The 13,738-nt window shown below is 45.4% G+C and overlaps 2 protein-coding genes across 8 annotated transcripts in view; one reads left to right on the forward strand and one right to left on the reverse strand.

The window, feature by feature from the left end:
* The window catches only part of LOC114605699 (uncharacterized), a 108,524-nt gene that overhangs the window by 17,294 nt on the left and 77,492 nt on the right, over positions 1 to 13,738 (reverse strand). The gene's annotated exons all lie outside the window — the stretch shown is intronic.
* The window catches only part of LOC114590282 (uncharacterized), a 30,425-nt gene that overhangs the window by 4,252 nt on the left and 12,435 nt on the right, over positions 1 to 13,738 (forward strand). The window lies entirely within an intron of this gene.

Consider the following 13,738-nt stretch of genomic DNA (forward strand, 5'->3'; position numbering starts at 1 on the left):
GCACCAAGGGTGGATAATTTACTGCAGAAGGTGCATGACAATGTCCCCCACTAAAGGAACTACCGCTCCTCTAACATCCCATGACATCCTATAATTATGATATTTGAGACAGACCCGGAATAAATTCATGTCTCCAGAAATAACACAACTTCAGGCCATTAATGATTCAATACTATGTATTCAAGGTTGAAGTTTCTATTACGTACAGTTATCTATTTGCCCTTAATATCCAGCTAATATTCACTGCCAGATTAGGGTAGTCCTGGGTCAAAAGACGGGCCTGAGATCAGGCAGCACATCATCATTATAAAGAACCATTGGGGTGGGTGTTTCCGCCTGGGATTCCCATGTGCCAGCTGCTTTCCTTCCGCTTCTCCTGCTCTCTCCATGCAATGTGAGGCATGTAGATGGAGGTCCATCTCCCAGAACAGGAGCTTCCCTGAGCACCCATTCAGCTGGTGCCAAGCACCAAGCCTTGTCACTAGTTCTCTGACTGACCCAGGCCACAGTCCCTGGACAAGATGTAGACCTGGGTCTCACATAATCGTCCGTATGGACCTCCTGAGGCCAATGGGGCTGTGCAGGTGATTCATTAAGAGATTGAGGTGGATGGGGGCTTCCGGTTGAGCTGCGATCAGGGAAAGAAGCGCGAGGCAGCCCTCAGGGGGGGTCTCGAGCAGTGTGGGGGCTTTAGAGGGGCTACAAAGGCTACGTGGACCTCCATACCCTGAGAGGAGTATCTTGGGGGGCAGAGTACCTGGCAGAGCCTGGACGTTCTCTCCTGTTCCACAGGCTTTAAAGCTAAACTGAAGCTCGGGGACGGGATTGAGCTGCAGGCACTGCGGGGAAGCAGCAGACCCCGCGCTGTGCAGTCTCAAGCTTCGACTGAAAGCGGCCAGCTTCCAAACAAAGAAAACAAATCTGGACTAAAACTAAAGCAGTTATTATCTGCGGATTTTAGAAAAGAAAATTAACAAGATGCGGAGTGCTGAGGGTGAAAAAAGGGAGTCCGTCCCAGCGGTAGGGAGAAAATGGCGTCTGGCGGAAGACTGAGAGAGGACTGAAAGTAAGAAAGCAGCCGCCAAGTGAGGTTCGCAGAAAATCCTTGGTTACTATGTTCTGAGGTAACGATTTGTGAGGAAACAACAGAGAGGCATAGAAGGGGAGGAAAAACTTCTTTGTATCGTCTTGGTTGAAGAGTCCTGTGCCAGGGGTCGGAGAGTGAGCTTAAAATGCCCACCCGTGAACACCAGTGAACTCTGTTTTTTTCCTGCTGTTTGTGAAGAGGTTGGGCAGAAGTCTATGTTGGAGTAACAGTCGGTACGTTTGCAGGAGCAAGAAAGAAGAGACTGGGGGATTGCTGTGAATTGCTGTGAATATCTGCTGAAGTTCTATCTGAGCCGCTCCTTTGCTTTTTTCGCCCTCTATGTGGGGGAGGAGATAAACAGTACGCTTTATAATGCTTGATTATCGGTCTTGAGTGGAGAATTTATGGATTAAGCTGATAAGGAACCGGAAAAAGAAGATTTTGTATTTGGAATACAACACGGAGAATAAGTCTTTGACTTTTATTTTTATCTTTACTTCTTACTCCTGTTTTTCCCCCCTCTCCCCCCTCTTCTTCTTTCCTGATCTTTTCCCCTCCCTTTCCTTACTCTATCGCCCCTCGTGTATCCCCTTCCCCCACCCTTATCCCCCCCCCTTCTCTCTTTTTTTATCTGCTCTCCCTCCCTCCCTCACTTTCTGCGCTCTCTGTGTTTTGGAGGTTTCATTCCCTTCTTTACTTTTTGTGCCTTTCTTCCTGACACTCTATGGCAGTCTCCCCGTCTGGTCCTCCAGCCACGTGAAAGGGGAAATTCCATTTGAAGGACAAAGAAACGGAAAGTAACTTTACTTAAGGAAGGATTTTTATTGAATTGGTTCCCGGCAAGCCAATTTGCAAATCGCCTGGCCGTCAGGTAGCCCTGTAAGGGTGAAGAGTACGGCGGAGAGAGAAGCAGGCAGAGGGAAGCCATTAACTATCCTCTAAAAATCGTAGCCCCGAACTTGCAAGGGAAGCGACCGACACTCAAGCTTAAGAAATTCGGACCTAATTGGGATAGAATTCGGAAGTTCAAGGCTAAAGGAAGGTTTCGGAGCAAAAAGAATTAAACATGGAGTTCAGCTGTATCTGCAATTGAAAACAGACACAGAACTGTCAGCAGAGCGGGAGCGGGCTGTGTGAGTAATGGCTAGCGGTCGTTGCCACTTTCTCCTCTAAAACTTCTAAGCTAAGGAAATAGCTAAGAACTAGCAATAAGATAAAAAAGAAGCAGAAGAAGCAGAGGGACGTTTGACTGTTATTTTTGGCAAATCTTCGGTGTGTTGGTGGGGGAAAGAAAGAGACAAGATTAGAAGGAATTCTTAGTTTCACTTTTAATAAAGAACTGCACAACTGGATGTATGGACTTCCGTCGCCATTGTTACATTGCTATACTTGAAGTCTCTCAGCCCCACTCACCTCACAGAGTGTTTGTTGTGGGGGAGGAAGGGAAAGGAGAATGTGAGCCGCTTTGAGTCTCCTTAAAGGGAGTGAAAGGCGGGATATCAAATCCAAACTCTTCTCTTCTCTTCTTCAACATTTTTGGAGAAGTGAATATTTTAACGGACAAAAGGGGAAGTTTTATGCACTGTAATAGATTATAATAATCTGACTTTTGAAATTGAACAATGCCACAGGTTTTAAGGGTTGATGGTGAGCGTCAAAATTAACTTCTAAAAAAACACTGCCCCCCCACTACCCCTCCCCCCTTCCTTCCCTTGTCGTTGGAGTATAACACCATTGCAGAAGCTTTGTAGAGTGGTTTTAACGAATGGATAAGGCTGGCAACTGATTGAGATCGTCCCTCAGAAGAATCCTGCTCTGGATATAATTTTTATTTTTGTTTTTGTTTCCCTTTTTCTTTTCTTTTTTGTGGGACTTATTTTATGGTTTTCTGCTACTTCTTCTTTACTTCCTTCCTTGGACTAATCTGGGATTGGAGAGTTTGAAGACTACATTGGATTATAATTGGAGTATAACTAAAATCTAAAATAACTGGCAATAACAAAACTGAGAAAATATATTATTTTTTACTTTTTTATGGTTTGGTCCTTTTCTTCCCCTGTTGCATTTTATTTTCGAAATGATGGATTGGAATTAGCCTAAGTGGTGGCAAGAAGATTTTCGTCTTCCTATCGTCTCTTCATTAATGAAAAGTTTTAAAACCTTTGCAAAAATTTGAAATTTGAGGACTGTGAATTAGTGAATTCTCCTAACAAAAAGGCTAAAAGTACAATCACGATTATATTCTCTCCTTTGGGATTTTTTAAGATAATAAGAGTATCTCCATTGGGTTATATTTTATTTTTATTATGGCCATTTATTTTGTGATGTAGGAAATACCTGGGTTGATATATTGATCAGAGGAGTTCGGTGTTAGTTTTTATATGTTATTGGGTTTTGCTAAATATTGTATTGGGCCTTATATACTGGTTGTGCTAATTTTGGTGCATTAATTAACTTTGGTAGGAGTGTGAAGAGACTAAAAGATATGTCGCACTAGCAGAAAAAAACAAGCAAAGGGGGGACACCGGCAGATAGGAGAAGCTCAAAACAAGAGTCAGATTTTAAGGGAGAAATATTGAAAATGTTTGGAGAAATTAAAAATGATATAAAGCAGAGTGAAAAAAATTTAGAGGCCAAATTAGAACAAATGGACAAAAGGATTGGAAAAATGAACAAAAAAATTGATGAAACAGTAAATGAATTAAAGGGACAATTGAAAGATGTGACTAAGTGAACACAAACGTTGGAGGAGGGGATGAAGAGGACAAAACAGGAAATGAAGGAAGTGAGGAGAGAAGAGGAGAAAATAAAGGTAGATATGTCGGAGATTAATAAAACACAAGAAGAAGTCTTGGATGCGATTGCTATGAATGAATTGAGGCAGCGGGAGACTAATTTGAGGTTGAGAGCCATACCAGAGGTGCAGGGTAAAAATATTAAAGAGACACTGATTGCAGAAATAGCACAATGGTTAGAACTTCAACCAGAGGAGGTAGCTATGACAGTGCAAAATGCATTTAGAATGAAGGCAAGAACAACTAAGACAAGGAAATCTCCGGGAGACTGTCTAATTATATTCAAGGACAGAGAAATGAGAAATATGATCTTGCAGAAGAACAGAGAGAAAAGATTGAATATCGATGGGAATTATATAATTATTTTTAAAGATATACCAATCAGACTGTTGAAACAGAGAGATCCATATAAACCATTGGTGCAAATGTTAAAGAAGAACAAAATAGATTTCAAGTGGGAATTTCCAGAGGGGATCTCTTTTTTCTATAAAAGTAAGAAACACAAACACACAAGCCCAGAGGAAGCAAGCAAGTTTCTGAGAAGATACAAGGAATTAAGACCAGAAGAGGAAGAAATAAGAGGTGCAGCAGCAGGAGCAGGAGCTAAGGGGGAAAGAGGATTTGGAGAGGGAGAAGAAGAAGATGGAAGAAACACAAAAGAAGAAGAAGAAGAAGAAGAAGAAGAAGAAGAAGAAGAAGAAGAAGAAGAAGAAGAAGAAGAAGAAAGATTATAAAATTTTAAATAAAATTTAATTAATTAGGATACCAAGATGGCGTTAAAATTATGGAATTGGAATATTAATGGGATGAACAATAGGAAAAAACGGAATAAAATTTAACAATATCTAAAAAAGGATAGATAGATAATACTTTATTCGGCTATAAGCCCACAAGGTAAAACCAGTCAATAAATAAAATAGCATTTTACATTCTAAAATATCAGCTAAAATATTTCAACGCATAATCTCCTTCACGTTACATACAATCTCTAGATGTACCATATTGTGGCCTTGAATATAAAGATGGTGGATAGAGTTTACTAGATTTTTAATAGTCATGCAGTGTCAGGGAACTGACATCTGAGACTAGCGGAGAGAGAAGTAGCCCCAATGATGCAGGGGAGGGAACCAGCAAGGAGAGAGAGAGAGTTTCCACGGGGGGAGGGAATCAAGATGACACCAGGAAGAAAGGGGAGGCTGAGAGTACTTCGGAGGGAAGGCTCAGGGACTCTTCCAGTGAGATCAGCGGGGAGAGTGCAGGACCTCCGCTTGGCACGCCCACTCTGCGCAGAAGGCTTCCGCGCAGAGAATCTAGGCGGAGACTTGGAGTCAAAGAATTCTTATGTTGGAAGAAGTTTAGAAAACGCCCACTGACGGATTCTGCCAGCGACTGAGGCAGCTGTGCATAAGGGCTGTTCAGCCAGGGAAAGGTTTAACCACCCAAGCAGCTTGGAGCAGTTGGTGGCTTACACACAAGCAACCCCAATTCCCATTACAGCAATCCTTCAGTCTTTTACGTTGCTTGTGCGCAGGAGAAGAGGGGCACCGTCATGAGTCAAACCAGAGGAGCAGGCGCTGCGGAGGGGGCCAGGGGAGGACCAACTCTGGAGGAGAGAAACAGAGATTTGGAACAGCAGCTGGCTATTCTGGCGGCGCGGCTGGATGAAAGGCGGACTCAGGATGCCCAGGGGAAGCCCACCCCCATCGCAAGGAAGGTACCGGGCAACCCCAGAGATTATAACGCATTTAAGACAGAGGTGCAGTATGCGCTGGACCTGCAGTATGATGACTTTGTGGATGACGGGGCTCGAGTGGCTTTTGTGATAGGGCACCTTCAGGATGGGGCCAGGGAATGGGTTCGACCCTTAATGGCGTCCGAAAATGCCGCGCTAAAGGATCTCAGGAAATTTTTTAGCGCCATGGACCATATGTTTTCGAGTGAAGTGGAGCTGAGCGTGACGCGCAAGGAACTGATGGGCTGCAAACAAGGGAACCAATCAGTGAGGGAGTACTGGTCACGTTTTGCCATGTTGATCCACAAACTTGGGTGGGAACTGAGTTCGGAACCAGTGCAAATGTTATTTGAGGAAGGTTTATCCCCTTGGGTAAAAGACGAACTTTCCCGCTCGCCCCGCCCGGAGTCGATGGACCAGCTGACCAAAAGGGCGCTTGCGGTGGGAGTACGGCAAGAGACGCGGGCGATGGAAAGGCGGGAAGGGAGAGCCGAGCGTTGGCATGACAACTGCATTCCTGAGATGCCAGAGCAACCTCAGCCGCCAGCGGAGCCAATGGAGATTGGAGGCGCGCGCGCGCGGGGTTTCAAACTCTGGTGAGGTTCGCAAGAAGGAGGGGGAAACCGCCAAGAAATGCTTTCTCTGCCAACAGCCGGGACATTTTGCCAGGGTCTGCCCTCAGAGGAAGGCGTGGCAAGGAATGCTGGGGGCAGTTGGTGGGGAGCAGGAGGAGGAAAAGGAACAGGGAAACGCCAGTGCCTGGCTGCCGAAGAGTGGGCACAGCAGCCAGGCAAGCACCCAGTAAAAGTGCCCAAGCCAGACCCTCCCCAGGCAGCCATCGCCATAGAGGTGGTGCTAGAACTCCCCAATGGGCACCCAATCAAGGTGAAGGCACTGTTGGATTCAGGGAGCTCTTGCAACTTTTTTAGCAGGGACTTTGCCCTAGAACATCAGCTCCATGTATTGCCACTAGAGCACCCCTGGCAAGTAACGATCATAGATGGGAGGGAACTCCTAGGGGGGGGGGGAGTGACCCACTAGACCCCTCCTATGAAAATGAAAGTTTCCAGACACACAGAGACAATTGCCTTTCACGTAGCCACACTAGCAGGACCACCAATAATATTGGGGATGAGTTGGCTGGCACTGCACGATCCAGTGGTGGGATGGCACCAGCGAACAGTCTCCTTTGGGTCAGCTTACTGCATGGAGCACTGCCACGGGGGGGAAACCCAGAGGATGGCAGTAGCCAGAGTGGCAAGGATGGCGGTAGGAGAAAAGGGGAGAGTACCACCTCAGTATGCAGACCTGGAAGAAGTCTTCAGTGAGAAGGAGGCGGACAGACTACCCCCCCACAGGCCCTTTGACTGTCAGATCAACCTACTCCCAGGGGCTCAGCTGCCAGTCGGTAAGCTGTATGCCATGTCGGACAGGGAGATGCAAGAGTTGCAGAAGTTTATTGACAAGAACCTGAAGAGGGGTTTCATATGAGAATCAAGGGCGGTGGGGGGCAGTCCGGTGTTCTTTGTGGACAAGAGAGACTCCAAAGAGCCCAGATTAGTCGTAGATTACAGGTCCTTGAACCTGGTGTCGGAACCAGTGACCTTCCCCATGCCGAGAATCAATGACATTTTGGCCAGGGTAAGGAAAGGGAAGGTTTTTACCAAGTTGGACCTTCGAGGGGCGTACAATTTGATAAGGATGAGGGAGGGGGATGAATGGAAAACCACCATGTTCACCCCTCTGGGGGCCTTTGAGTACCTAGTTATGCCCTTCAGATTACAATCAGGCTCAAGCACATTTCAAGCTTTCATGCACCATGTGCTGGGGTCCCTGCTGTACAAGAATTGTGTAGCTTTCTTGGACGACGTGCTAATCTACTCAGAGAACGAGGATCAGCATGTAAAAGACGTCAGGGAAGTGCTGAAAAGGCTGCAGGAGCACCAGCTGTGGGTCAAGTTGGAGAAATGCCAATTCCATGCCCGAGAGGTGGAGTTCCTGGGTTACAGGTTGTCGGACAAGGGCTTAGCCATGGACCCAGGCAAGGTGCAGGCAGTGCTAGAATGGAAGACTCCCAAGAACCGGAAGGACGTGCAGAGGTTCTTGGGGTTTGGAAATTTCTACAGGAAATTCATCAAGAACTTCGCCCACCTGACAGCGCCCATTACCGATTGCCTCAGCAGCAAGAAGAAGTTTGAATGGACGGCAGAGGCTCAGCAGTCCTTTGAGAAGCTAAAGAGGGCGTTCGCTTCGGAAGAGCAACTCTTACACGTGGATCTGCAGAAGCCGATAAGGCTGGAGACAGACGCGTCAGACCGAGCGGTGGGAGCCGTATTACTCCAGCCGGGAAATCGTGGAGAGTGGAAGCCGTGCGCCTTTTTCTCAAGGAAGCTGAACAAGTCCGAACAAAACTACATGGTGTATGACCGGGAACTGCTGGCTATTCATGAGGCTTTTCGCCGCTGGAGACATTTTCTAATAGGTGCACAGCACAAGATCCATGTGTGCACGGACCGTAAGAACCTGGAGTATTGGAGGACTGCGCGAGTCCTGAATCAAAGACAGGTGCGATGGGCACAGGAGTTTTCCAAGGTTGTTTTTTTTTTGAGATTAGGTACGTGCCGGGGAAGGAAAACGTCAGAGCAGACGCTCTTTCCCGCAAACCAGAGTACTTGGAAGGAGAGGGAGTGCCGGAAGTACGTCATGTCATACCGGAGGACCAATGGGTGTGTGGGGGAGTGTTGGTAGGGAGACAAGAGCTGGCCGGGTGGACGAGGGATGACCAGTACGCCCAAACCAAAATCAGGGAGATCCGAGATGCAGAAGAAAATCAGGGGGGTTTTGAGGTCAAGGAGGGGGTTTTGTACTATAAGGGAGCGTTGTACATACCAGAAGGGGACTTGAGGGGGAAAATACTCAAACAGCTTCATGACAACCCCACGGCGGGACATTTTGGTCAGCACAAGACCATGTTGCTTGTCACCAGGCAGTTCTGGTGGCCAAGGGTAAGGGAAGATGTGCGGGAATACGTACAGGGGTGCGAGCACTGTCAGCGCGCTAAAGGGGAGAGGGCAGCACCCGCGGGGTTATTGGAACCCTTACCCACACCAGAAAGACCATGGGAAGTGGTATCAATTGATTTTATGACCGATTTACCCAAATCCAGGGGGGAAACAGCGGTCATGGTGGTAGTGGACTTGATGACCAAAATGTGCCATTTTATTGCATGCTCGCATGCAGTAACAGCAGAGGAAACAGCGAGGCTGTTTGTTAATCATGTCTTCTGGTTGCATGGCGCCCCCTTGAGGATTTTGTCCGACAGAGGCCGGCAATTTACTTCCAGATTCTGGAGGAAGCTCATGAGCCTGTTAGACGTGGAGGTGAGCTTCTCGACGGCCAGACACCCAGAGACCAACGGACAAGCAGAAAGAGCTAACAGCATTCTTCAACAATATCTACGCTGCTACGTCAACGAAAGGGAGAACAATTGGGTGGACAAACTAGCGTTGGCTGAATTTGCATACAATAACGCAGAACATGTGTCCACGGGGATGAGTCCTTTCATGGCCAATTACGGGTGTCACCCCAGGGCTTTCCCAGGGGAGGGGGAGGGAAGGTGGAGTGTACCGGCGGCTGAACAATTTGTGGAAGAGATGGAGGCGTTACACCAACAACTTAGGGTTAACCTGGAGAGGGCGAAGGAAGCGTACAAGAGGCAGGCAGACAAGCACCGCAGAGAAGGGGAAAGTATAAGAGTGGGGGATCAGGTGTGGTTGTCTACCCAAGGGTTACCGTTCAAAGGGGGGTGTAAGAAATTACGGCCAAGACGATTGGGACCTTTCAAGGTAACACAACAGGTGAATCCTGTGGCTTTTAGACTCAAATTGCCCAGCAACATGAAACTGCACCCGGTGTTCCACAGGTCCTTACTCTCACCGTACAGGGAAGGGAGGGAATTTCTGGGACAAGAAAGAGGAACACCCATGCATCCACGGGTGGAGGAAAGGGAACTCAGTAGTCATGCAGCTGAAATTCTGGATTCCAGGTGGAGAGGGAGGCGGGTGGAATATCTGGTGGCTTGGGAGGGGGAGCCCGAATCGGAGAACACTTGGGTTCCTGCGGAAGAGATCAGGGATGAGTATCTGGAGAAGGAGTTCCATCGCAGGTTCCCAAGGAAGCCAAGCCATTAGGGAGGTTCTGGGAGGAGCAATTTGGCAACACGGAGGATGAGGAAGAGTTTGTGGGATTTCCCGCCTCCGAAGAGGAGGAAGGGGGAAGATCCGAAGGGGAGGAATCCGACTGGGAAGAGTGGGCAGTGGAAAGAGACAACAGCAGGTGGAGAGCAGTGTTGGAATCATCTGAGGAGGAGGATAGCTCCTTCCGGGGGTTTCCCGCTTCACCATCCCAGGGACGGACGGAGGAGGAGGGGCCTGGGAGGGAGGTGGATGTCAGGGAACTGACATCTGAGACTAGCGGAGAGAGAAGTAGCCCCAATGATGCAGGGGAGGGAACTAGCAAGGAGAGAGAGAGAGTTTCCACGGGGGGAGGGAATCAAGATGACACCAGGAAGAAAGGGGAGGCTGAGAGTACTTCGGAGGGAAGGCTCAGGGACTCTTCCAGTGAGATCAGCGGGGAGAGTGCAGGACCTCCGCTTGGCACGCCCACTCTGCGCAGAAGGCTTCCGCGCAGAGAATCTAGGCGGAGACTTGGAGTCAAAGAATTCTTATGTTGGAAGAAGTTTAGAAAACGCCCACTGACGGATTCTGCCAGCGACTGAGGCAGCTGTGCATAAGGGCTGTTCAGCCAGGGAAAGGTTTAACCACCCAAGCAGCTTAGAGCAGTTGGTGGCTTACACACAAGCAACCCCAATTCCCATTACATGCAGCATTCCATGAAGTCTTTTATATGAAAGAACTGAATTCAGGAATCTGGCAACCTGTAATGTTCTATAAGCGTCAATGTCCTGGAGTAGATAGGCTAGATGTAATTCAGGTGGTTTAGCAACAGTTTCCAAAATGATTGAACTCAGAATCCTTGATCGGGGAACAATATATAAAGGACAATTATACATGATATGATAAAGGGATTCTATTGATTTGTTGTCACATGCGCATAAAACAGAGGTTTTACCGTTAGAAAATCTATTGCTCAGCACATTTGAGAGGAACATATTAAATCTGGCTCTAACAAAAGCAAATCTATGCGACGCAACCGATAAGGTAGACAGATATCGAGGTATCTGGGACATAAATGTAATGCCCTGATTTATCGGGGAACATGTACCACCCATCTAAAAAAGGAAAATTTGGATATAATATGTTTACAAGAGACACATGTGGCGAGAAGACATAGAAGAGTTTTGATCCAAACTACAAGAAAGAAGATTCCACCTAAACATTAGGAAGAACTTCCTGACAGTAAGAGCTGTTTGACAGTGGAATTTGCTGCCAAGGAGTGTGGTGGAGTCTCCTTCTTTGGAGGTCTTTAAGCAGAGGCTTGACAACCATATGTCAGGAGTGCTCTGATGGTGTTTCCTGCTTGGCAGGGGGTTGGACTCGATGGCCCTTGTGGTCTCTTCCAACTCTATGATTCTATGATTCTATGATCAACAAAAGACTAGGAAATGAATTTATATCATCAGACAAAAACAAAAAGAGAGGGGTGGTATTGTATATAAGAAATAAAATTGAAGCTCAGCAAATTTTCAAAGATGAAGAAGGAAGAATAATTGCATTCCAGATCAAGTGGCAAGGTGAAAAAATAATAACAGTTGGGATCTATGCACCAAATGGAAACAAGACTGATTTTTATAAAGATTTGGAAGAAAAAATGTTTGATTATATGGACCAAAAGATTATAATAATGGGAGATATGAATGGAGTAGTGTCAATGGAAATGGATAGACTGAGAGCATCAGGAATGAGTAAAGAGGGAAAACTACCAAAGTTTTTCCCCCTCAATGATTAAGAATTGTAACTTAATAGACATTTGGAGACTGAGTTACAGATAGGTAGTCGTGTTGGTCTGCCATAGTCAAAATAAAAAAAATCCTTCCAGTAGCACCTTAAAGACCAACTAAGTTAGTTCTTGGTATGAGCTCATACCAAGAACTAACTTAGTTGGTCTTTAAGGTGCTACTGGAAGGAATTTTTTTTATTTGGAGACTGAGACATCCACTTGACAAACAGTTTATGTTTTATTCAGAATCGAATCAGTCAGTGTCGCGAATCTATCAAATATGGGTATCTAATGAATTAACTCCAAGAATCATGCAAGTTGAAATTCAACCAAGAGTGATCTCAGATCATAATCCAATCAAATGTGAAATAAGAGGTTATGAAGAAAGATCATTCAGATGGAGAATTAATGATTACCTTCTAGATCAGGGGTCTGCAACCTTTAAGACAAAAAGAGCCAGTTGGACCCGTTTCCGAAGAAAAAAAAAACTGGGAGCCGCAAAACTCGTCATTATAAAAATAACTTTTTTGTCACTTTTTATTATTATTTCTTTGTTTGACCCCTCAGAATTACTCCTCCTCATAGAAATAAACGTTAAATTAACAAGTTACCTTTTTTGTGTGTGTGTTCTTCACTCCCCTTCAAAACAGTGACCAGCGTACATGCCCCTTACAATGTAGCGGGTGGGCGGGCGGGAAGGTGACGTCGGGACGGTGTGTGACTAACGCACACACCGCCCCCATGCGACGTCACAGCCAGTACAGCGCCCACCACAGTGGGGAGTGTCGGGGCGCACAATGCGCCTCCTCCCCTCGCTAGTATCCGCCCCGGAGCCGCGGCAAAGGTGTAAAAGAGCCACATGCGGCTCCGGAGCCGCGGGTTGCAGACCCCTGTTCTAGATGATCAAAATCTTTTAGAGGGGGCACAAAAGAAGCTGGTGGAGTATTTTATGAACAATTGTAATAAGGGTACAAAAATGAATGTAGTGTGGGATGCCAGCAAGGCGGTGATGAGAGGATTTTTTATCCAACAGAATTCAATAAAAAATAAAAGCAGAGAGAAAGGCAAGAAGGAAATTTTAAGACAAATAATGGACAATGAACAAAAATTAATTGAGAAACCAGACAATTTGAAAATAAAACAGAATATAAAAGCTCTGCAAACACAATTTGCTATGATAATAAATAAAGAAGTGGAGTGGAATATAAAAAAATTGCGACAAAGGAACTTTGAATTTGCAAATAAATCAGGCAAATGGCTGGCATGGCAAATTAAGAAAAGAAAGGAACAGAATACAATAAATAAAATCATCATAGAAGGAGAAGAGATAGTTAATCCAAAAGGTATCAGAAAAGGATTCTTGGACTTTTACAGACATTTATATAATAGTAAAGAGAAAAATAACATGAGAAAAACAGAAAGATTTTTAAAAGAAAAAAAGGTGCAGAAGATCCCGACAGAAAAGATAGAAAGGCTGAACGCCCCTATAGAAATGGAAGAGATTAAAGAAGCCATAAAAGAGTTGAAAAAAGGGAAAGCTCCAGGACCAGATGGATTTACAGCAAGTTATTATAAAGAAATGAGGCACATCCTGTCTACACCGCTGAGAGAAGTCATGAACAATATTCTTCAGGATAGAGAAATGCTAGAGACGTGGAAAGAAGCTTTTATTACACTAATTCCAAAACAAGACTCTGATTTGACTCATGTTAAAAATTACAGGCCTATCTCATTGCTAAATACGGACTACAAAATTTTTGCAAGTATCTTAGCGAAGAGGTTGAAAAAGATATTACAAGAAATTATTCATAAAGACCAGGCGGGTTTCCTTCCTGGCAGACAGATGAAAGATAATATAAGGAATATAATTAATTTGTTAGAATATCTGACAGCCAGGAATGAGAAACAAGCTGCGTTAATATTTGTGGATGCAGAAAAGGCCTTTGATAACATTTCTTGGGACTTTATGTTAAAAAAATTAGAATATATGGAAGTGGGGAAAGAATTCTTTAATGGAATAAAAGCGATATATACTGAACAAAGAGCGAAGCTTATTGTAAACAACAGGACTACAGAAGAATTAAAAATATCAAAAGGTACGAGACAAGGATGCCCTCTCTCACCATTGTTATTCATAATGGTTCTGGAAATTTTCTTAAATTCAAT

Source organism: Podarcis muralis, chromosome 10, assembly GCF_964188315.1.
Source record: "Podarcis muralis chromosome 10, rPodMur119.hap1.1, whole genome shotgun sequence".
NCBI lineage: Eukaryota > Metazoa > Chordata > Lepidosauria > Squamata > Lacertidae > Podarcis > Podarcis muralis.